Below are 19409 nucleotides of genomic sequence, written 5' to 3' on the forward strand. Positions count from 1 at the left end.
CTAGTAACTTTTTACCTGAAACAGTGCATAATTAGGAGGATTTCATGTTCAAGGTGACAGACTGGCAGTAAAGAAATATGAACTCTTCCCACTCTCTTCAAAATGATAAGCAACAACACAGGGAGCTTCTCACATTGTCCAGTTCAATTTCCTTCTCACTTAATTATAGATCAGGAGTAATTCCACTACAATTAATTAAGTTACATCAGAGGCTGACAAGAGAAGCAGCAGTCTGTCTACAGCGTGACACAGGGGAAAGACAACTGTTCTCCCACCATGGCCATTCATTTTTAGCCCCAAAGTCTGTTAACCCATTACACTTCCACTAATGACCAGTTGTTCAATCAAAGGGCAGTTAAAGTTCTGCAAAATTCAAGTCCTAAAGTCCAAGCCTACTTTTTAGTAAAGGACCTTAATGAACAATGTAAAGACAAGCCTCACAGAGGGCTTTCTAGCCTTCCTGTTTAAATTGACACGAGAGCCCACAAGCAGAGGAAAGGAGGGGCAGCCTGGGAGGACACCCACCACTGGAGAAAACTCCCCCACTGTGGTCCTCACCATGTACTCCTGCTTTTGGTATTTGCCACACATCCAACGTTTGTTGGACAAAATGAAGACATCACCCTTCAGGGTTGGGTGGGGGTTTTTTCCCATTTGCTGCTTCACAGCCATAGTACTGACTGTTGTAAATCCCATTTTCATGTTTAATTCTCCCTTTTCATTGCAGAGGGAACAAAAATGCTCTAGCGAATTAAGATGGGTGTATGATGTCCACCCCAGAACCAAGCAGCTAAAAGTCTGGAGCAGCATACCTCAACGCATTTGTGAGTCTGCCCCAAAACACAGAAGACATGAAACATAATGTAAGTTTGCAGGCTTGGGCTGGATGTGTATGAGTAAGCTACAGGTGAAATTCAGCTATAACCACATTTCTTGACTTGGAAAATGAGAAGAACTAAGAACAAGTCAAACACAACAGAACTCCTCACCACCATTTCTGGATATTTTTTTAACAGCATCTACACTTTTTTTAGTCATAATTTACCACTCCTGTGTTCTGTTTTTGGCTTATCCACCAGTTTCTCCCACATTCACCTCAGACCTTCAGCATTCTCTCAGCCAATCTCTTCCCTGCTCCGCTCTGCTCATTTTCCTTCCACTTACTCCTTCTCTCTAGTCCTTTACCATACACAGCAGCTCCATGCTCTCTCTCTCTACAGATGTTACCACCTCACTTAGGTTTCACCAACAGCAGAATGAACCTGACTAATTCTTACACAGCAACCGACAGGTCACTGTGGAGTACCTCAGAGACTGACCCCAGTTGCACCGAGCTGCTAGCGCAGGCTGCAAACCGGCACTGGGAAGGCAGACCTTAAGTGCACAACGGGGAAGAGAAGCAAGCTGAGATAAGCAGGGAGGCAGATGCACCCCATACTCTTTTGCAGCTCTGTCTGTACAGCGCAGATGTTACCTTACACGGCTCATCGTAGGAAGCAGCGTGTGAACAAGAATCCTGGTGCTTCAGACACTTCTGAAGAAAAGGCTACTTGACTACTGGAATGCAGTAGAATATAAAATAGAATGCACAGGACACAAAATCCTAATGGAAATACAGGTTAGATATTAGAGGGCTAAGAAATTACCACCGGCTGCATTGCAGCAGAAAAAGTTTTAATACTTAAAAATTAGTGAACTTTATTAGCATTGGGGAAAACACATTTGAAGTGACCAGCAATGACTGAGTATGATTAAAGACAAAAGTTGAGCTGCACATATCTGAAAGAGTCACCTTTACACAGTGGTGGCGGTTGCAAACGTGAGTTGGCGGGTGGGTAGGCACTTCCCAATCCAAGCAAGGCACTGTAACTCGGAGATGGTCAGCTCCTCTATGAGTTGCATCTACATCAAAAAGCCATGACCACTACATGAAACTGTACTTCAAGACAGCACCCAAAAGGCATTTTAGAAATTTGTTTGTACTTCAGTATTCCCTTTCTCTCTGTTACAATTACAGAAGACGCAGTCACACCACTGGCTCCGATCCATCCAAAACCCCATGTGTCCTCTATATTCCTAACAATATTTATTGACATTTTGTTGGGGCCACCCTTACTGAACACGAGAACAAAGACAAGTTACTTATTAGCCTGTGTGACAGATGGACAGAAGTCTGCTTTAAGCAGCCATTCCAGATCCATTTCCACATTTATATGACAGCATATGCTGCTGTTATTTACTGGGAGTGATCACACAGGTTACTGGCTAACTTTTCAGCAACCTGTTTGGGTTTTTGTTTTGGTTTTTTTTTCTTCCTTGGCTTAACTCTCAGACAATGAGTATTTCTATATTTAGCCTGATGGCTTAAAGTGAAATAATTGTACTAGCCCAGCCACTTCCTCTGTTAAACAACAGAAATCCAGGGATTTCTGGATTCTGCAGGTCTTCAGGCCCCACTGGCAATCTACAGTCTCCTTGCTGCAAGAACCTGCAGCGTAATGTTGACAAATTGCATGTGAGGAAGAGAGTTAGAAGCTATGTATTTTATCAGATGCAGCCTAAGTAACTACAGGGAAGCCTGGTCATACTGAAGTCAATGACTAGCACCACACAGATCAACTCAAACCAAAGGGGATGTTTTCTCATCTGTTTTTAAGTCAGTTATAAAAAAACACCATCCATTGCTCTCATGCAATATGGTAAGGAAAGTTATTTTTCTACAGTTATTCTTCATATCACTCATTCACCTACATCACCCTTCCCTCAACTCACTCCTCAGTCCAGCTACTTCCAGTTGCTGACACTATTAAACAACCATTTTTATAATACTGGTCCCATACTGGGTCATTTACAGAGGCTCCTTGTTTCCAAATATTTTTTTTTCTTGTTATTTTTCTTATAAATTCCTCCTGCTACCTCCTGCAGTCTTTTTACACGCAGACAGGCCTTAGGACCCCTGGAGAGGAATTTTCCCCAAACAAATGAGTGCTCTGTATTCACATACATCTGGGGCAGACGGTGATCACAGAACACATAACATATGTGCTCCCAAACTGCTGATGGTGAGATTCAACCTATCAAGAAATCATCATTTAAGCACAGTTTATTCTCTTAAGCAAGATGCTTCCAAGTAGAATGCAACATGGTACTGCTGCTAGATGCGAGGCTGTCTTCAGCAGCAGAACCTGCTTGAGAGATTTCCACCCCAGCTGGGCACTCCACTCACATCCCGCAGATTGCTGACCCTCCCTCTTCTTCCCCCACTCCAGTTGTGCTTCCACAGCCGCTTTGCAGGGCTGCAATCAAACTAAATGGCTGAAACAACCTGCATTAACAGTAACTCCCTTCCTATTCCCTCTTGGAGGGTCAGTCTAAACCCAGAGCCTTTCAGCAACCTGCTTTAAAGCACAGCACCACAAAGAGCTGTACCGGCACAGCTCCAGCAACGGTCAACCACAAAGGTCAAGTCTGCCCTCTAAGATGGACTGTCACGAATGGGTGAGACCTTCCCACTCACACAACAGTGACTATTTTCTTTCTTAAATTCATGCTCAGAAATACTTCAACTGATTTGTTGCACCTGAAAGGCTTTCTAGCCCAAAATAATCAGTCCAAAGCAGATCATCAGCAGGGAGAATTTCAGCTCCAGTGGCTCCCATCTGAGAAAGTTACAAACAACTGAAATACTCTTACCTAACTGAAAGCAACAGGCAACCTCAGCTACAGATGCTCCGTCTATTATAACTTAAGCATGTTTTTCCCTTTATACTAATTTATATTTAATAGAGCGTTACATTTTTGCACTTTTTTGCTCCTGAAAAATCACTAGAAAGTGTTTTGTGCAGGTTATTATTATAGACACTTTTTATCTGAAAAGTATTCTCTTAAACTGATTGATACTAGTCATACAGGCATATAAACTAAAGTATTAAGCATAACTCACAAGACTTGAGTTCTTCGTCCATACAACCTAGTTATCTTTATTAAGACTTATCATGGCAGTCCAAAAAACCACCTACAAAAACGAAACATGGAAAGTTCCATCCAAGATAGAGACAGTTCCTCTAACTTCTGTTGAACACCTACTTTTACAGCTGTTCAAAGAAAAGGGAGAGCAAGCATACAACTCTTCTTTCCTGGTTAAACCCAAATTCAAGAGGATTCTCTCCCATAAGAATTTCTCAAGACAGATTCTAAGCACAGCAGTCAGTGTTCGAAGCAGGCAGCTGAAGGACACAGCTCCACCTCCATCTGAGAAATCACAAATACCCGTGTCCGGATTTCAGACAGTAAAAAACAACAGCAACTGATGTAAGTCTAATACCTCAAGGTATAAAATTAGATGGGGGGGAGGGGAAAATACATAATATTAAGGTTATCCTCCAGAAATAAAAGAATGGAAACTCAAAACCTCCACCTCTTATCATCAGCTTAATACTCTTGACTTTCTCTTCATAACATCACCAGACTCAAGAGACACATTTCAAGAAAATATGAGGAAAACGGTTACCTTTCTACCATGAATTTCAATGAGAGAGGACATGACAGTCTGAACAGTACATCCCCAAAGCACCTCCTGTCTCTGCAATTTTATGTAAAATAATCTGCAGTGATTACTCATATTGCTACAGATTAGAAAATTGACACCATTATGCTTTGGGCTACTTCTCTGGACAAGGGCAGTTTTACAGAAGAGTCTTCCCTTCCAGGTTCATCAGAGCGCACCACAAACAAAAGGTTTATCAGATTGCATGCAAGGCATAAATCAGTTACTCAAAGACGTCTCCTGCAGAAGGCGACAGAATGAAAAGAGGGACAGACAGCAAGGGGGGACTTCTAGTCCAAGGTGAACACAGGTATAGTGTCAGATCACACCCCAATCATCTCCAGTGTTATACGGTGGAAGAATGATGTATTTCTGAACAAAGGCATCCTGTAATAAAAGGGCCTCTCTCAGAGCTGATCTTTTACAGATCCAGCAGAGTAGTAATATTACCAGCAGATGTGATTTTAAATATGATGTTTGTTCTTTCACAAATAGTTAAAAAAATAGATTCCACTGTTAAATCTCTCTTTTAAAACCACAGATGGAACCACAACAAATGAGCTTGTCCAATCTCGTTTACACTAACTCCCACTCCAAAATGCAGTCCCATGGAAGTCCTCACTAAAGAGAATGTCTTTACGGTTGTTTAACAGTTCTTTCCACTCCAGAAACGTTCTGGAGGTAACTCAGAGTCTTCCTAGTTTTTTGTGCTGTAAACAAATATGACATTTACATGTGATTCCTGACAGAAATTCTTCATGCTACCTCCTCTAAAGCACCCTATACCCAGAGAAACAACTTAATGCAGAGCCAGAACTGCTGTTTCTCCTCAGAATGAGGATCAGAACTAAGTTCCATGTTTTGATTCACACCCTGATCTGGCAAGAACTATTAGCATGGCAGAAACCATATTGGAAATTCAACTTTAAAATGGTTATGAGAGTAAGCGTGGAGGAAAAAGAATTGATTAATCTTCTAATGGAGGATAAAAATGGCAATGAATCTATTACTTGGCTCTCCAAGTGAAAGGCAGGGTTCTTCTGAAGCATACACAGTACACTGGATTGACATGATGATTCCCAACCAAACTGCAACATCCCTTCAAAATTTTAACTCACTGAAAGGTAAGGAACAGCCATTACAGTGCAAATAGACAGGCGTCTTTGCAGAAAACTAGCATAGAAAACACATTTTATCACAGAAAAACCAGCATCTAAAATAGATACAGATGAACTCTACTATAAACTATTGTGTCCCGATGATGTCTGAGTTCTTTCTGCTACAGATTTAAGACACAAACACATCTGTCTTGAGATCAGCTCTCAAAAACAAGAATAAGTTTGAATTTTGTAAGAATTATGATACATTTGGACTTGTGGTTTCTTTAGTTATCTATTATTAGCTGCAGTTTAGTTGTCAAGACAACAGTTTCCACTTCTACAAAATGCTTTAACTGTAAGCAAAATTTCACAGTCAGTATCAAAAGTTCACCAGATGATTGGTTTTGTCTATAGCCAGGAAATAAGACTATCTCCTTAGGCCAGGGTCAAGCTGCCACCAGAACAATGGCAATCAAACACAAGGAGATGGGACACTTGTAAAACATCACGTCCGCCTGGTACAAACTGAAGGATTGAAGGAGCAGTCCACCTTACACATGATCAGCTGCCCTATTTGGCTTCTTTGCAGTACGTTACTACAATGGCCACTCCAAAATTGAGTATACATGTAATGTAAGCAATGAATGTCTAAGTTTCAATAGAGAAAAATCAAACTTTGCGTATCAGAGATGCTTTAAGATATAGCAAAAACACCCCAAAAGCAATAAACATAATGCAACATGAGTCAACATCCAAAAATCTATAACTCACAAGGTTCCTATAGGTCCACAAGTCATCTGCCAATACACAGTTTAGTTTTTGTAAAATTAAACTTTATAATTTTGTAGAATTATGTCTGTTTTCCTTTTACTCTATTTTTCTCTCAAAATAAGTATTTTGTACTTAAAGAAAAAAAAAAACACAGTAGACCAACATAATAAAATAATGCTGTTATAATCTTTACAGTCCCAGATTCAGACTCTTCACTGTGGAACTGTTCTCACGTATACAGACAAAACAACACACGGTTCCTTGGAAGACAGCAATGAAATTTGCTCCCTCTTTCCAATTATCTTCAGGTTTACATGAGTCATAGGTTGAAACAACAGCATAACAGCTTACCCAAAGCATTTTTCCCACCCCACTGATATTCACAGGAGAACAGAAAAGGACAGAGCGAAGGATACTCAGGGGTAACTGTGCACAGAATACTCTAAAGGATTGAGAGTCAGTTATCATTAGTCACTTCATTTCAAAGATGCATGTGACTAATTTTTTTCTTTATATATAATGTATATATCTATGCATAAACAATCCCCCTACACAGTCAGCTTCTGCCTTTTATCTCTTTACCTCTCTAAATATATGCTTACTTTAACTTAGAGAAAGCAACTGTACCCTAAACCCCAACCTCAAACACAATCCTTCCTTCCCCTCTGATGGAATGCATCATGAATACTTACAGTATTCAGTCAGAACATTTATTTTGCTGCAAGAACAGATGGGAATAAGCTACCTGAAAGCATCAATATTAGCTCTTGTTAACTCACTTTGCAGGAAACCAGAATAGCTCGCTGGCAGCAAAACAAAGAAGTGGAGAAGGAAAGGCAAGTAGAGAAGAGAAGAACAGAACATCGATGTACAAATAACCTCCTCAGTATGCCATACTGAGGGATATGTGGGGAAGGTGTCCGGCAAATTGGAAGCAGTCCTCTTGAGCAACAGGCGTTTTTCTCAAGTGAGCATTTTCAGGGATATGAGAGTATTGTTGCCCGCATGCCTATGTTGGAACAGCTCCTCAGCTCAGTCAAGGCATCAGGCACTCATTTGTCAGCTCTAAATCTTCTGGGTTACATCGCTGGCCTTTCCAAGTACTATGTTTCATTTTTATCTCATAGGTTATTTTCAACAAATGACAAAGTAACCCCTATAATGTCTAAACGACTAATTTCATTTGCATTAAACAATGCCACTGATAATCCATTCAGATGTTTCTTTTCCTTTAAGTTTCCGTATTTACTTCCAACCACAGCTTGAACACTACACACGATGAAGGAAGGTTGAAGTTGCCTGGGTTATTTTTAATTATCATTTCCTATTAAGACTTGAGGAACATCTTTATTATTTAGTTAAAAGTCATTGCTTCTTTCAATATATTTGATAATACTTTGTAAGCATCATATAAAAATTCGAAATTTCAGCATTTGACATTGCACAGTTTTTGATCCCTAACAACAAAACAAAGTTCTTAGATGCTCAAAATATACTGATTCCTAAGCATACCACATTGTATTAACATCCTTGTGGTCCTGGGTTTTAGAAAAGAAAGCGCTTCCTACTGAAAGCCTGTAAATTAACCATCTTTTTCTGTACCTGGCATAAAAGACACAAAAATCACCACAGATCTGTGAACGCTGCTAAAATTACACTGCTAACGTTTCTCTGTCAAGTAACCACAATCAAAAGACTCCCTTAGCTGCTGGGATCCTTCTACACAGTCTAACCTTAAGTCAAAACAGGTTGGGTTTGGTTTTTTTTATGCACACCCCAAAACATAAACTACCAAGGTGAGCATTTCTAAAGTTTTATAGAGCGTTCAGTATCTCTCCTCACATCAAGAGGACCTACATTCATACAGACACAATATGCAATAACTTAAAACATGAAGACATTTTTCCCCCTCACAGACATGAACAGAAGTTCAAATCTGAATATATCCTACATTTTCAGTTATGAACACTGACTTAGGTATAAAAGGAGAATCTGTCTTGAGAGCAGTCAACACATTTTCCTGGTTATAATCTCACTTGTGAGCCGTACTCTTGCCAGTGAGCAAAGCCAGCGATCAACATCAGCACAGGACTCCTGCAGAGTTGGGACCAGTAAATGTGCTTTCCTGAAAATCATGTATAGAAAATGTTTAATTGAAGCTCAATCATCCAATAGGTTGAGCAGAACTTGAGGGAAGAAAATCATGTTTTATAAGAAATTAAAATAAAAACCCTAAAAAAGTACTTATCCGGGAAGACGCGCCACTGTGTATCAGTTTATAAACACATTTCCATCTCCTCACTTTCCCCATTTTCATGACAACTGTTAACTTGGAGTTTGGGACAGGAAAAGGCTGTTGGGGATTTCTGGAGATTTTTTAAATACATAATTCAAACCACAGGACCAAAGTGATCTCTTGCAGTGAAATAAGCAGTATTATCCATTTACAACTCGTGCCTGTCCCCCTCTGCAGCTTTTAATGAAAGTGAGAGCAAAGTTGGTGGCAAACAGGTGGCAAAGTTTGCTGCTTTTCTGCCATCTTGGCAAGGTTCCTGGAACTATGGGAATGATACAAGCTCTACATGCCCTACAGAGTCCAAAAGTGACCTACTCAAGAAAGCTACTTGAATACTCAAATTCACAGCCAGCACTCAGGAAACTCTTACTAAGCCAACATTCACAAGTTTGTGGAAATGGATGGAGAAATCGTCTGAAGAATAGTGAGAGTAAAATTAAATTAACAGTGACAAGAGAGTCTAGAAGTCATCCTGGTGGTTCTGGATGGCAGATGGTCCTCTACACCAGCCAGTTTGATTAAATAATGTATGGAGCAAGACAGAAAATGGGAGTCTTGTTCTTTCCTTAAACGTTTGAGGTGGCACGAATCTAAAAGCTGTTCACACAAAAAGGAGAAAAAGAATAACTTAATTTTTTCGAAAAATTATTACAAGCCTCTGCAATATATACTTCATGTTGGTTTGTTGGGTTTTTTTTTGTTTGGTTGTTTTTTTTAAAAGTCCTTGCTTTAGTTCATATGGGATTTCAAACATTCATGAGTTTTCATTTCAAGTTTTCTATATGCTAAGTTCATTTTAAAGATTCTAAGCCAAGGAAAACACATTTGTAAAGCTAATTAACATATTTATAAGCATTATAAGCATGTTTGGGTTTTGCATTATCCATATTACAACTACACCATTTTATCAGTAACTTTCAATTACATGTACTATTTAACTTTTACAGGCTCCCTAAAAAAAAAGATGAAAAACATGAATAATAGCTGTGACTTTTTTTTTATTTAACATTAACAGATAAAACAATGTTCTCAGACAAGTATCATCATAAATAATTGCTCAACAATTTTTTTTAATAAAAATACAATGCAAAAAATATTTAATGGTCAGCTCTTTGCAGGACCATTTGACACTACAAAGGGAATACAGTGTTCACAGCATAAGCACAAGAACAGTGCAGAAGAGATTGCACAATGATACTCATGCCACTTTAATCAAACTCTAATTAATCTGATTGTTTTACATTCTGACATAATTTTACTGAAAACAGACATACCTAATTACAACATGACTTGTTTATCCAGCAGCATATAAGGTTTTGACTGTAAAAGTGGTGTTCATAAAACAAATGCACCCTGTAGCATGTAATTTACTTTGATATGAAAAACCTTGAACAAAAAGAAACTGCTGTGTCAGCAATCAGACAGCTAAACAGAAATTAAAAAGGTGGCTAATTGCTTTGGCAGACATAAATAACAAGTACTTTAAAGTAAAGTGAGTGGTTTTGTATCATCCACCATTTCTAGTGGGTTAGACTTTGATGTGGTAACTCTTTATAGGTTGTTCCACTACTGAAGTTAGACACTGTATCCATCCTTAATTGTGTATTCCAGGTCTAGCACCCACTGAGACGCGTTGAAATAAGCCTGGTGGCTGTTGCAATGTTCAAGCCTATCACACATTCAAGCTCACAGAAGAAACTTTCAAGGTGAAAGTCAAAGACACACTTCTTTTTTGCTTATTTTCTAAGCCCTTTTTATTTTAACTTAAGTAGCATAAAGACTGTAACACAAAATAGTGTCAAACAGAAACCACTCAGCATCAAGCATAAGGACCTTCCAAAGTCAAATATCTGTGTATGAATAAAGCATCAGAACAACAGAGTTTTAGTAATCTCTTCAATCAAGTTCCAGATTTGCAGTGGAAATACAAAGAAAGTAAAGGAACTTTAAAAAAAAAAAAAACAAACAACAAAACCAAAACAACAAACTCAAAACAAATGTAACTAAATAATACAAAGTAAAGCTTTCAAACAAGTAGTTTTCAGCTCTTGTCAGAAGTATTCCTGTGGATCTGTTTCCTACTAGAAAATCAAATGCATCAAAACAGAAATATTTCTTGTGATGTATCCTTTTGATTACAATAATCATGAAATAAAACTGAAACAGGCATTTTACAAGGTAGAAATTCTGCAATATTTCATAACATTATGACTTTTCTTTCTAATGATTTTTTTCTTTCATTTTCCATGGTATCATAACAAGACTACAAAAGAACCAATATAAATGTAATTTTTGTGGAAAACATGCTTTTATCATTCTGTTTTAAAACAATCGAGTTTTGATTCAGCAAGCTTTCCAGCAAGATCTGGGACCTCACCAAAAGCTTACTCAATGTTACTCTGACCCATCAGAAAATTACCTCTGAGAGGACGTCTATGTTTTTATAAGACGATGTGGAAAAGATTCTTCGATTGTGTTTTATTTAACAATGGACAGCAGCCCTGCGGCAAAAGGAATACAAATGGAAATACATACATTCATACCAATGAAGAATTGTCAGCTGCTTCACCTCTCAGAAAGTAAACTGCAAGCTTCTTTACTAATTATGCAAACACTTAGAAGAGAACATCTCAAGGAAAGAAAACAGTGTTGATTACTTTAAACACATGCAACAGCTTCCAGCTACTCATGAGATGGGAACTCCTCTTGCTTGCAACAAGAGTTTGTGTCAACTTTGCTCTTTTTTGGCACTTACTCACAATCTTTGGAAGTAAGGTTGTCTTTTTTCATACTTTGTTTTCTTCCACTTCACCTTTACTGCACTTCTGCCCAAATACAAGCAATTCAAAACATGAAAAAAAAAATCAAGTTTTGAAAATCAAGATCAAAATAACAAATTTCTAGATTCAAGAATGTTTCTTCAGAAAAGCCTTAGTCCTGTTACTGCAGGTTGGACTAGCTGAACTCCAGCAGGTCCCTTCTAACCTGAGTTATTCTATGATTATCTTTGTATCATTAGAAGACAAAGCAAGAGTGAGTACAGTTCACTTCTTCAATCTCTGTTTTGCCTGGACAACTCTATATGGCTCCATGGAACTGTCCTGGTTTTACTTTCACCTTCTTTTTCAGCTCAGAGCTGCTACCACCTGTATGAAGAGAGGCCTCTAGTGTACAGCCAAGAAACAAGTTTTTTCTGTGCCCTATTTAAGATCGATTTTTCAGCCTTATTTAGGACCTGCACAGACTATTAATTTTTTCTTGAAGTTCACTAAGTATTTTTATCCATGTCCACTAATTTTTGAACAATGTTTGTCAGGTAAAATTTACCTAACTCAGTAGACAGCAACGTGTCAGCTCCAAACAAACAGTTGTATTCAGAAAAAGCTAGGATGGTCCCTCAATTCCCACTGAAATCAATGTGATGCTGCATGTAAACTCCCTTGCAAGATATGATGGGCCTGATTGTATAGTGGTTTGTCTGAACACACACGCATGCATTTTTCCACATTAAATTCACCAGATTGCCTCAACACAGATTAATATAATTGCCATTACTGTAAAACATTCTTTTCATCTAGATTTGCATTTCTCCTGTTGTTTTGCCCCCTTCTCAACTCAACTCTGACTCACAGACAGATTAGAAATCAGATCAGCCTAGAATTTGCAACACTGACTTAGCCTCTTTGGACTAAAAATAAACAGGAGATAGAGCGGCTGGGAAGAAAAAATATTGATGACAGTCAGTCCCGATGTGCTCTATTTCACCACAGTAAGAACAAGCAGTATCTGAAGTTCACAGAGCTTTGCTTCCCACAGTACATTTCCACCACAATTCCTGGAGCTCTGATTTTGCACGGCCATCTGAGAATACAAATATCTAGAACGCATATATTGAAGACTGTGAACCCCTTAATCTTGAATAGGCATTTCTGTTAAAGCAACCAGGAGAAATAATCATCTGGTTTGTTCCATGCAGCTGTGTAAAATGTTTACCGTGACAATTCCAGCTCTGACTCCTGCAGGAGGAAATCCTCACACAGCTCTGTATGCTAAAATAATACCCTAAAGTAGTAGCAGCATGATTGGATTTCTACATGCATCTAAGGTCACCCAGGTCTTGCGACTAGTCTGCTGATGCCTCTGTCATCCAGACACCTGCACTGCATGGGCTCCCGCACAGGAAGGCTGGAGCCATCTCCTAACAATATGCTCACTTAGAATTTGGGAGCGCAACATCCTGAAGTAGATAAATAGATCAAACCCATCAAGCCACAAACTTCCTGACATTCTCCAGAAGGGGCAGCTTTTTTTCTTCCTCCAGAGCACGGAGGTTTTGGTATTAATTTGAACAGGGAGGAAAGCTGGAGTCTGATACGCAGAAACATCTAGTCAAATAAATACGTCATTAAGCTAACTAGCTACAGGATTGTCTAGCAGATGGATGACATCTTGGTTGCTAGTGGAACACTTTTCTATAGCCTTGTTTGAGGCAGACACATATGGCTCTCCCAAGCATTGATGCAAGTTCCCAGATGGACTAGATCACTGCTGACACCTTATTATAAACCCTAGAGATGAAAGAAGGGAGCACAATTTTTGAATCACAACACAGGGCTCTGAAATATTCAGACTTCCTAAAAATCAAGTCTACAACAGAATATCTCAATTTCTTTCTGTTGAAAGAAGCTACTTCAAACCAGGAACAGAAAATGGGGGGAAATGCTTTATTAAGGATGATTAGAATAGCCTTGTGGAAACCTAAATACCGGAAGATCCTCAACATAACTGTATATCACAACTACGTACATGGAGTTACAACTATTACAGCTCTCACAATGCAAAAAATTATCTGCTGTGCAGCTGTTACTGACACCAAAGAGCTTCCATCTGGAATGTCTTGATTGGGGTGGAAGGGGAAAAAGGAAAGAGGAGGAAGCCATTTAGACATTATAGATGCATGACATCTATGAAATGTCTGTATCCTAACGGACTAAGGGGTGGGGGGGAAGAGAGAGAGAGAGAGAAGTATAATTGCAGGACGAACAGGAAAACTAGCAGAAATATGTGGGAGATAACAGAACCAACTGCATACAGCATTTGTTTTTTTGTAGGTGTCAGAGACACCTGAGAACATCTCAAGTACACGAGGGGACTGTGGTGTATCAAGGTCACAAAATGGAAAAAAATATTCTTTTGACATTTTTAGACTGTGAAAAGAGACTAACCTTATCATTCAGTAAGAATTTTACTCTTCCCCTTCACCCAAACATTAAGTCTCCAAGATATCAGCAAGATGACTTATTACGTATTTCTTCTTGCCTCTAGTATCTGCTACACCATGTAAACCAAGAAAGTTAGATCTTTAAGACTACTATAACTCTGTGACAAAACTTCTCAATTTCAAAACCAAATCAACTCACTGACCCCAGGAATATGTTTGGAATTCTGTACACTCATGAGTCAGAGAGACGCTTAAGCTGCTAAAATCTATCTGCCTCTACTGCAGTGGCCATAAACTTAACAAGTATGCAAACATCTTGGAACCATCAGTTAAACATACAACAGATTATATATCATAACTCATCTGTCTCTTCATTTTCTAAAGGAACACTTGTGCTTTCAGTATCTTCAACCATACTATCATTTCCATGTATTGAAATCAAAGTTGCTCCCAAGTTTGCATTCACAGCTTTTAGCGGGGCTTTTATCTTCTAGGCCAACTGAAAATTCAGAAGGTTTTTCTTATAAGGAAAATACAACAATCCTTGAATCATCTTATAAAATAGAATGTTTATAAATAAAGAGATAAAGGTATCCTCTTCCTCTTTAGAGAAATAATACAATCTCTATCTCCATCACATCACAGACTTCAACATCAATGTCCAGGAAAAGCCTCAATTTTGTAAGCATCACTTAGACGAGGGCACAGCTAGAACAGAATTTCCAGCTATACGAACTGCATCTGCAACTACTTTGACTGGATAGTTCCTCTTCTCTGCAATACAACTGTCCCCCTGGGGAGACAAATTCAGCTGGACAAACACAGAAAAATAAGATGACAACTATCTCCCTTCTTTCTCAGAACCTGGAAGATTATACGCTTCATCGTTCATTTTAACCTCTCAGAATATCAAAACTTCAAGATAGTCTTTCCCTTTATGTAAGTCTTCCTATGCAAGACACAGGGAAGTGCAACTTGCAAACCACTGGGTCAGGGCTGACAAGACAAAGGGTAAATTAAAGTCTTTAGGAAACACAGGCTTTGGTTCTCCTGAGGTACGCCTTCAGATGAACTCCAGATTGAAAAGAAAGGGGACGAAAGATATTAATTGGTATCCATGAAAGTGTAATGAAACACAGCTCAGGCCAGAACTAGCCACTTTCTGGGCTGCAAGAATATTTTCTAATATTATTAATTTGTCTCAAAGCCCAAAAATCTCCAAATTTCCTAACAACTGAAGGCTTCAGTTTTACAACTGTCAAATACAGGTTGGGGGAGGGGTTGTTTGTTTGTTTTGGGTTGTTTGTTTTTTCTAAGTTTTACTCTTTGGAGAACTGTCAGTTTCAGTATGTAGATAAAGAGGATCACTGCAGGTCCCCAAATCCATGGTGGGTCCATAGGGATTTCTTCAGTCCTTGACTTTGCAGCAGACTTCTCATGCAGGAAACCGCATGTTCCTAGAAACACAGTGTCCACGATCACAAAAGAGGATCCTTGGCAGTTTAGCTCCACACTGATGACCCTGAAAACACCAGGCCTCCGGCCAGAACACAGTTCACCAGGAATCAGAGAGGTTGTGTCTTATTTTGATTTCAGTGAAAGTATGTCAAATCAAAAATATCTGCAATGAAACATATTAATGATTCGTATTTTCTGACAAAATTATGTTCACTTGAAAGTCTGCAATTAGCTCGATCTAAGATGCCTCAATAGCAGCATCACAAAAACTGATCAATAACAAGCAACGCGAAGGAAAGCTGAGATAAATCAAGTACAGTATAAAATGCTGAAGTTAAAGCATGGTAAACATCTATGTCAAGAGGCTCTCATTCATACACAGATGGTTTTAGATCACTGTAATTTAACTTATGTTCTGAATGATGTTCTCCTTCAGATGTAAAATGACCTTTGATTGATTCAAGCTAAATATATAAGGCTGTTCTATATTCGACACAGCATTCACACACAAGTGTAACATACTTCAACATACACATCTTGACTCGACACTTCAAGTGATTTGCTTTGCTGTCTCCATGTAGACATGATTAAAGGCTTTTATCTCCAACCTCTAACAACATCCAGGGGAAAACAGGGAATGGAAAACAGCAGAGTCTGTAGCTGGTTGCATATTCAACTGAAGAAAGAACTCATCGTTTCAAAGGACACTTTCAGAATATCTTACACATCTAACTCCCACTCTACAATCCATAGAGGCTCTCTTTTTCCTCTCTGTATTTCTTTTAATTCCTCTTGGTTTGCTATGTTTTTAGGTTTTTTCAAGCAAAATTAAAAAGCAACATGGACCAAGTGCTTCATAACTCATTACTGTGCATTACCAGCACAAACACACATCAGCACTGTGATAGCTCTTTCTTGAAATTTACCTACTTGTCCACCCACCACCTATGAAAAAAAGGACACCTATCGACATAGATTATTGCAGCTTTCGATGTAGAAACTTTACACTATTCTGGTCATTTTCATCACAAGGCTCTAAAGATCATTAGAACACAAACAGTGACTTTCACCTTCAGCTGTGAGTTAGAATCTTCATCTCTATACCCACCGCAGGTGATTTCCTCTTGCAACTAAAGAGATGTTTATCGCCCTAACCCTTGGTACGTTAATCCAAACATTAAAAAGTGATACCACCGTTGTTATCAATCTAATCTAATGAGGCGCTGTAAGAATAAAGATATTTGTAAAGTGCTTTGATGAGAAAGCTTTGCCATAAGGTGTTAAGTAGAACAGGTCAGATAATGTACGCATTTGACAAACATTGGCAGTATTTCTGTTCATCAACAGATGGTAGCTTTTTAAATTTTTTTATTATTATAATCTATGTGAAAGTCGGCACCAAAAAGTACCTGTATTCAACATAATGCAAGCTGCTTTGATTGGATAGATACATCACATGTTCGGCTTCCCCATTAAATAAGGATAACTCATAATTTAAAACATTTAAAATGAAAATTGAGCACTTGCAAAAAGTTAATCTCAAATGTGCTGTTTCTAAAAACCTACTAGGAAGGTTATTAAAACAGCAAGAGGAACGTGAAAGGGTCACAAACACAGAAAACATCTGTGTTGGAAATATTCACAGAATCCCCTTCCTCTCCACTTCCACTATCCATACAAGTCTGGTGAGGAACCTGCACTGGCCAACAGAGGCTATTAGTCTGCCCAAATCTAGCTTTTATATGACCAGGTGCAATCTTTAACTCAGGAGTATTCTCTTACCTGCACATATTTTATTTTTTTTTTACAAATATTTGGTTTCAGTTTGCTTAACACCAGTTAAGTGAAACCTAGAAAATCAGTCATCCATTAAGGTGAAATTATAGGAGAACACCACACACCAAATTGGTATTTCACAGAAGGTGCCAGTTCAACAGCTATGGAGATTAAGTTAGGTTATTTATAAGCATTCCTCACATCTTCTCTCCCACACCTTCTGCTATGCTCCTCAACTCTGACCCACAGGGCAAAAGCCAGGCAACTCACTTTTGTCTTACGAAAATCCCAGGCAAACCATGGGAAACATCCAGTTAAAATTCTACATAATACCCTCTACAAATTGGCATCACTAGACTCAATAACTAATGGTTAAGCAAAAGCAGAAAATGAAGCAATACCTTTTACACCCAACAGTTTAAGAAACACTGCTACATTTAGGCAATTACATACCGTACATCCCTAGCAGATATAGGACTAACAAATTCATATTAATTCTTGCTTCATGTGTCATTAACACCTAATGGAATGTTTAAAGGTGTTTACAAGTCCAAAGTAATAATGCATCACTCTTAATTAACACACACTAAAAATTTCACGGAAGTCTCAGTGGAAGAAGGTGGTTATTAAAGAGATTGCTCCATATCTCAGTCACAGACTGCCCCCTCCTTTCCCTCTATGAAATGGAGAACAAGTAGGTTACAGGTGTGAGAAACCAAAATAATAGGCTCAGCTACACAACATAAAAAGGTAATTAAAAAAGAATCACACGTTTTCCTTCTAATAATCTTTGAAACCAAGAAGAGTGGAACTTGCGTTTAAAAAACCAGAGTACCGAAGATACTTCCAAGTACCGGATGCTGAAAATTAAAGACAAAACATAGTAGCCTTATACTGACATATGCTAGATAATACTAGGCAGATGAGTCAACTCTTATTTTAGAATTCTCAGTAAAAATCTGGGTTTATCCAGAAGAAAACACCATTTCCCAGCCTTCTCTAGATGTGGGAGACAGTCTAGATTTTACTTTATTAAGTATTAACATCTGTTCTAACAGGAACTCTAACAGAATGTTGTACTGCCCTCTAAGATCATGACTTAAACACATTCAGTGGTCAAAAACTAAGACAGAATCATCCAAACTTCACAATACTTATCACACAAACATTCAAAAAAGCGCATTCCCTAGAAGCCAGTACGTCTTTTACAGACAATTTCAGAACATAGGAACAAACTGAAATACTGAATACAAAAAGAATAGGAATCTCCAAGCTCATCTTTTACAGGCAACGGCAAGTTCGATATTGTGACTATGTTTTTTCAGAAGCAGATTGATTATCAGTTTTCAACAAAAAGGGTACCAGGGTGTTTAACGTGGAAGAAACCAAGAGCACTAGGAGATGGAAACACAATGAAATTCCTACAGACACTTCATCAACCCAGTCCATCTCATGTGCAGCATTTGAGCAGTGTATCTTTTCTAGATGTTGTCCTGCCTTTTAGACCTAATCCTAAACACATGCTAGTTTAAAAACGTAGGTACAAATGTCCACCACTCTCACCACTTGTTTTCCCTGTCCCATAGACAGCTAGGAGTCACTGTCAACACAGACAAAACTTTGCAAAGATCCCCATACAACTGTCAAAATACCACTTGTCCTTTTTGCAACTGCAATCAGCATTAAAGTCCAATGCCTTCAGTATTTTCATTTATCATCTCATCTTAGTGAAACCAAACAGTAGCATCTGGATTACAATTTAGACCTACCCAAAAGTACACATTAAGTAGGTTTCACTATCCTAGTCAGTAAAATTCCTTGTAAGATGAATAGTTCTCCAAAACTGTAAAATACACAACTGAAACTTATACTGAAAAGCAATTAACAAGAACATATATTTCCGAATTCAGCCATGTGCAAAAATCCTATTAGAATTATTTTGGAAAAAAAAATAAAATATGTATTTTTAGTCACGCCTATCAACCAAATGTCTATTTATAAATTTGTCTACATAGGAGTAATGCTTTCTTAACTGGGTGGAGGAGAGACTAAAGCCTGGGAAAAAATGCTGAAAATGTTAGTGCTTTACATGTCTGAAATAACATTCAATTCAGAATATAACTATGTTTGCTTAATCAGTTTCAAACTTTAAGACTAAACATTTGATTCAACACAAAACAATATACTCTGTTTCTAATGGCATTCTAATGGAAAAATGCCTCAGCTTATTATATGACTAGG

At 38.3% G+C, this 19409-nt stretch overlaps 1 protein-coding gene across 4 annotated transcripts in view; it reads right to left on the reverse strand.

Moving 5' to 3' along the window:
• LDLRAD4 (low density lipoprotein receptor class A domain containing 4) overlaps positions 1–19409 on the reverse strand; it is a 287484-nt gene that overhangs the window by 263045 nt on the left and 5030 nt on the right. The gene's annotated exons all lie outside the window — the stretch shown is intronic.

Source organism: Larus michahellis, chromosome 2 (genome assembly GCF_964199755.1).
Source record: "Larus michahellis chromosome 2, bLarMic1.1, whole genome shotgun sequence".
Lineage (NCBI taxonomy): Eukaryota > Metazoa > Chordata > Aves > Charadriiformes > Laridae > Larus > Larus michahellis.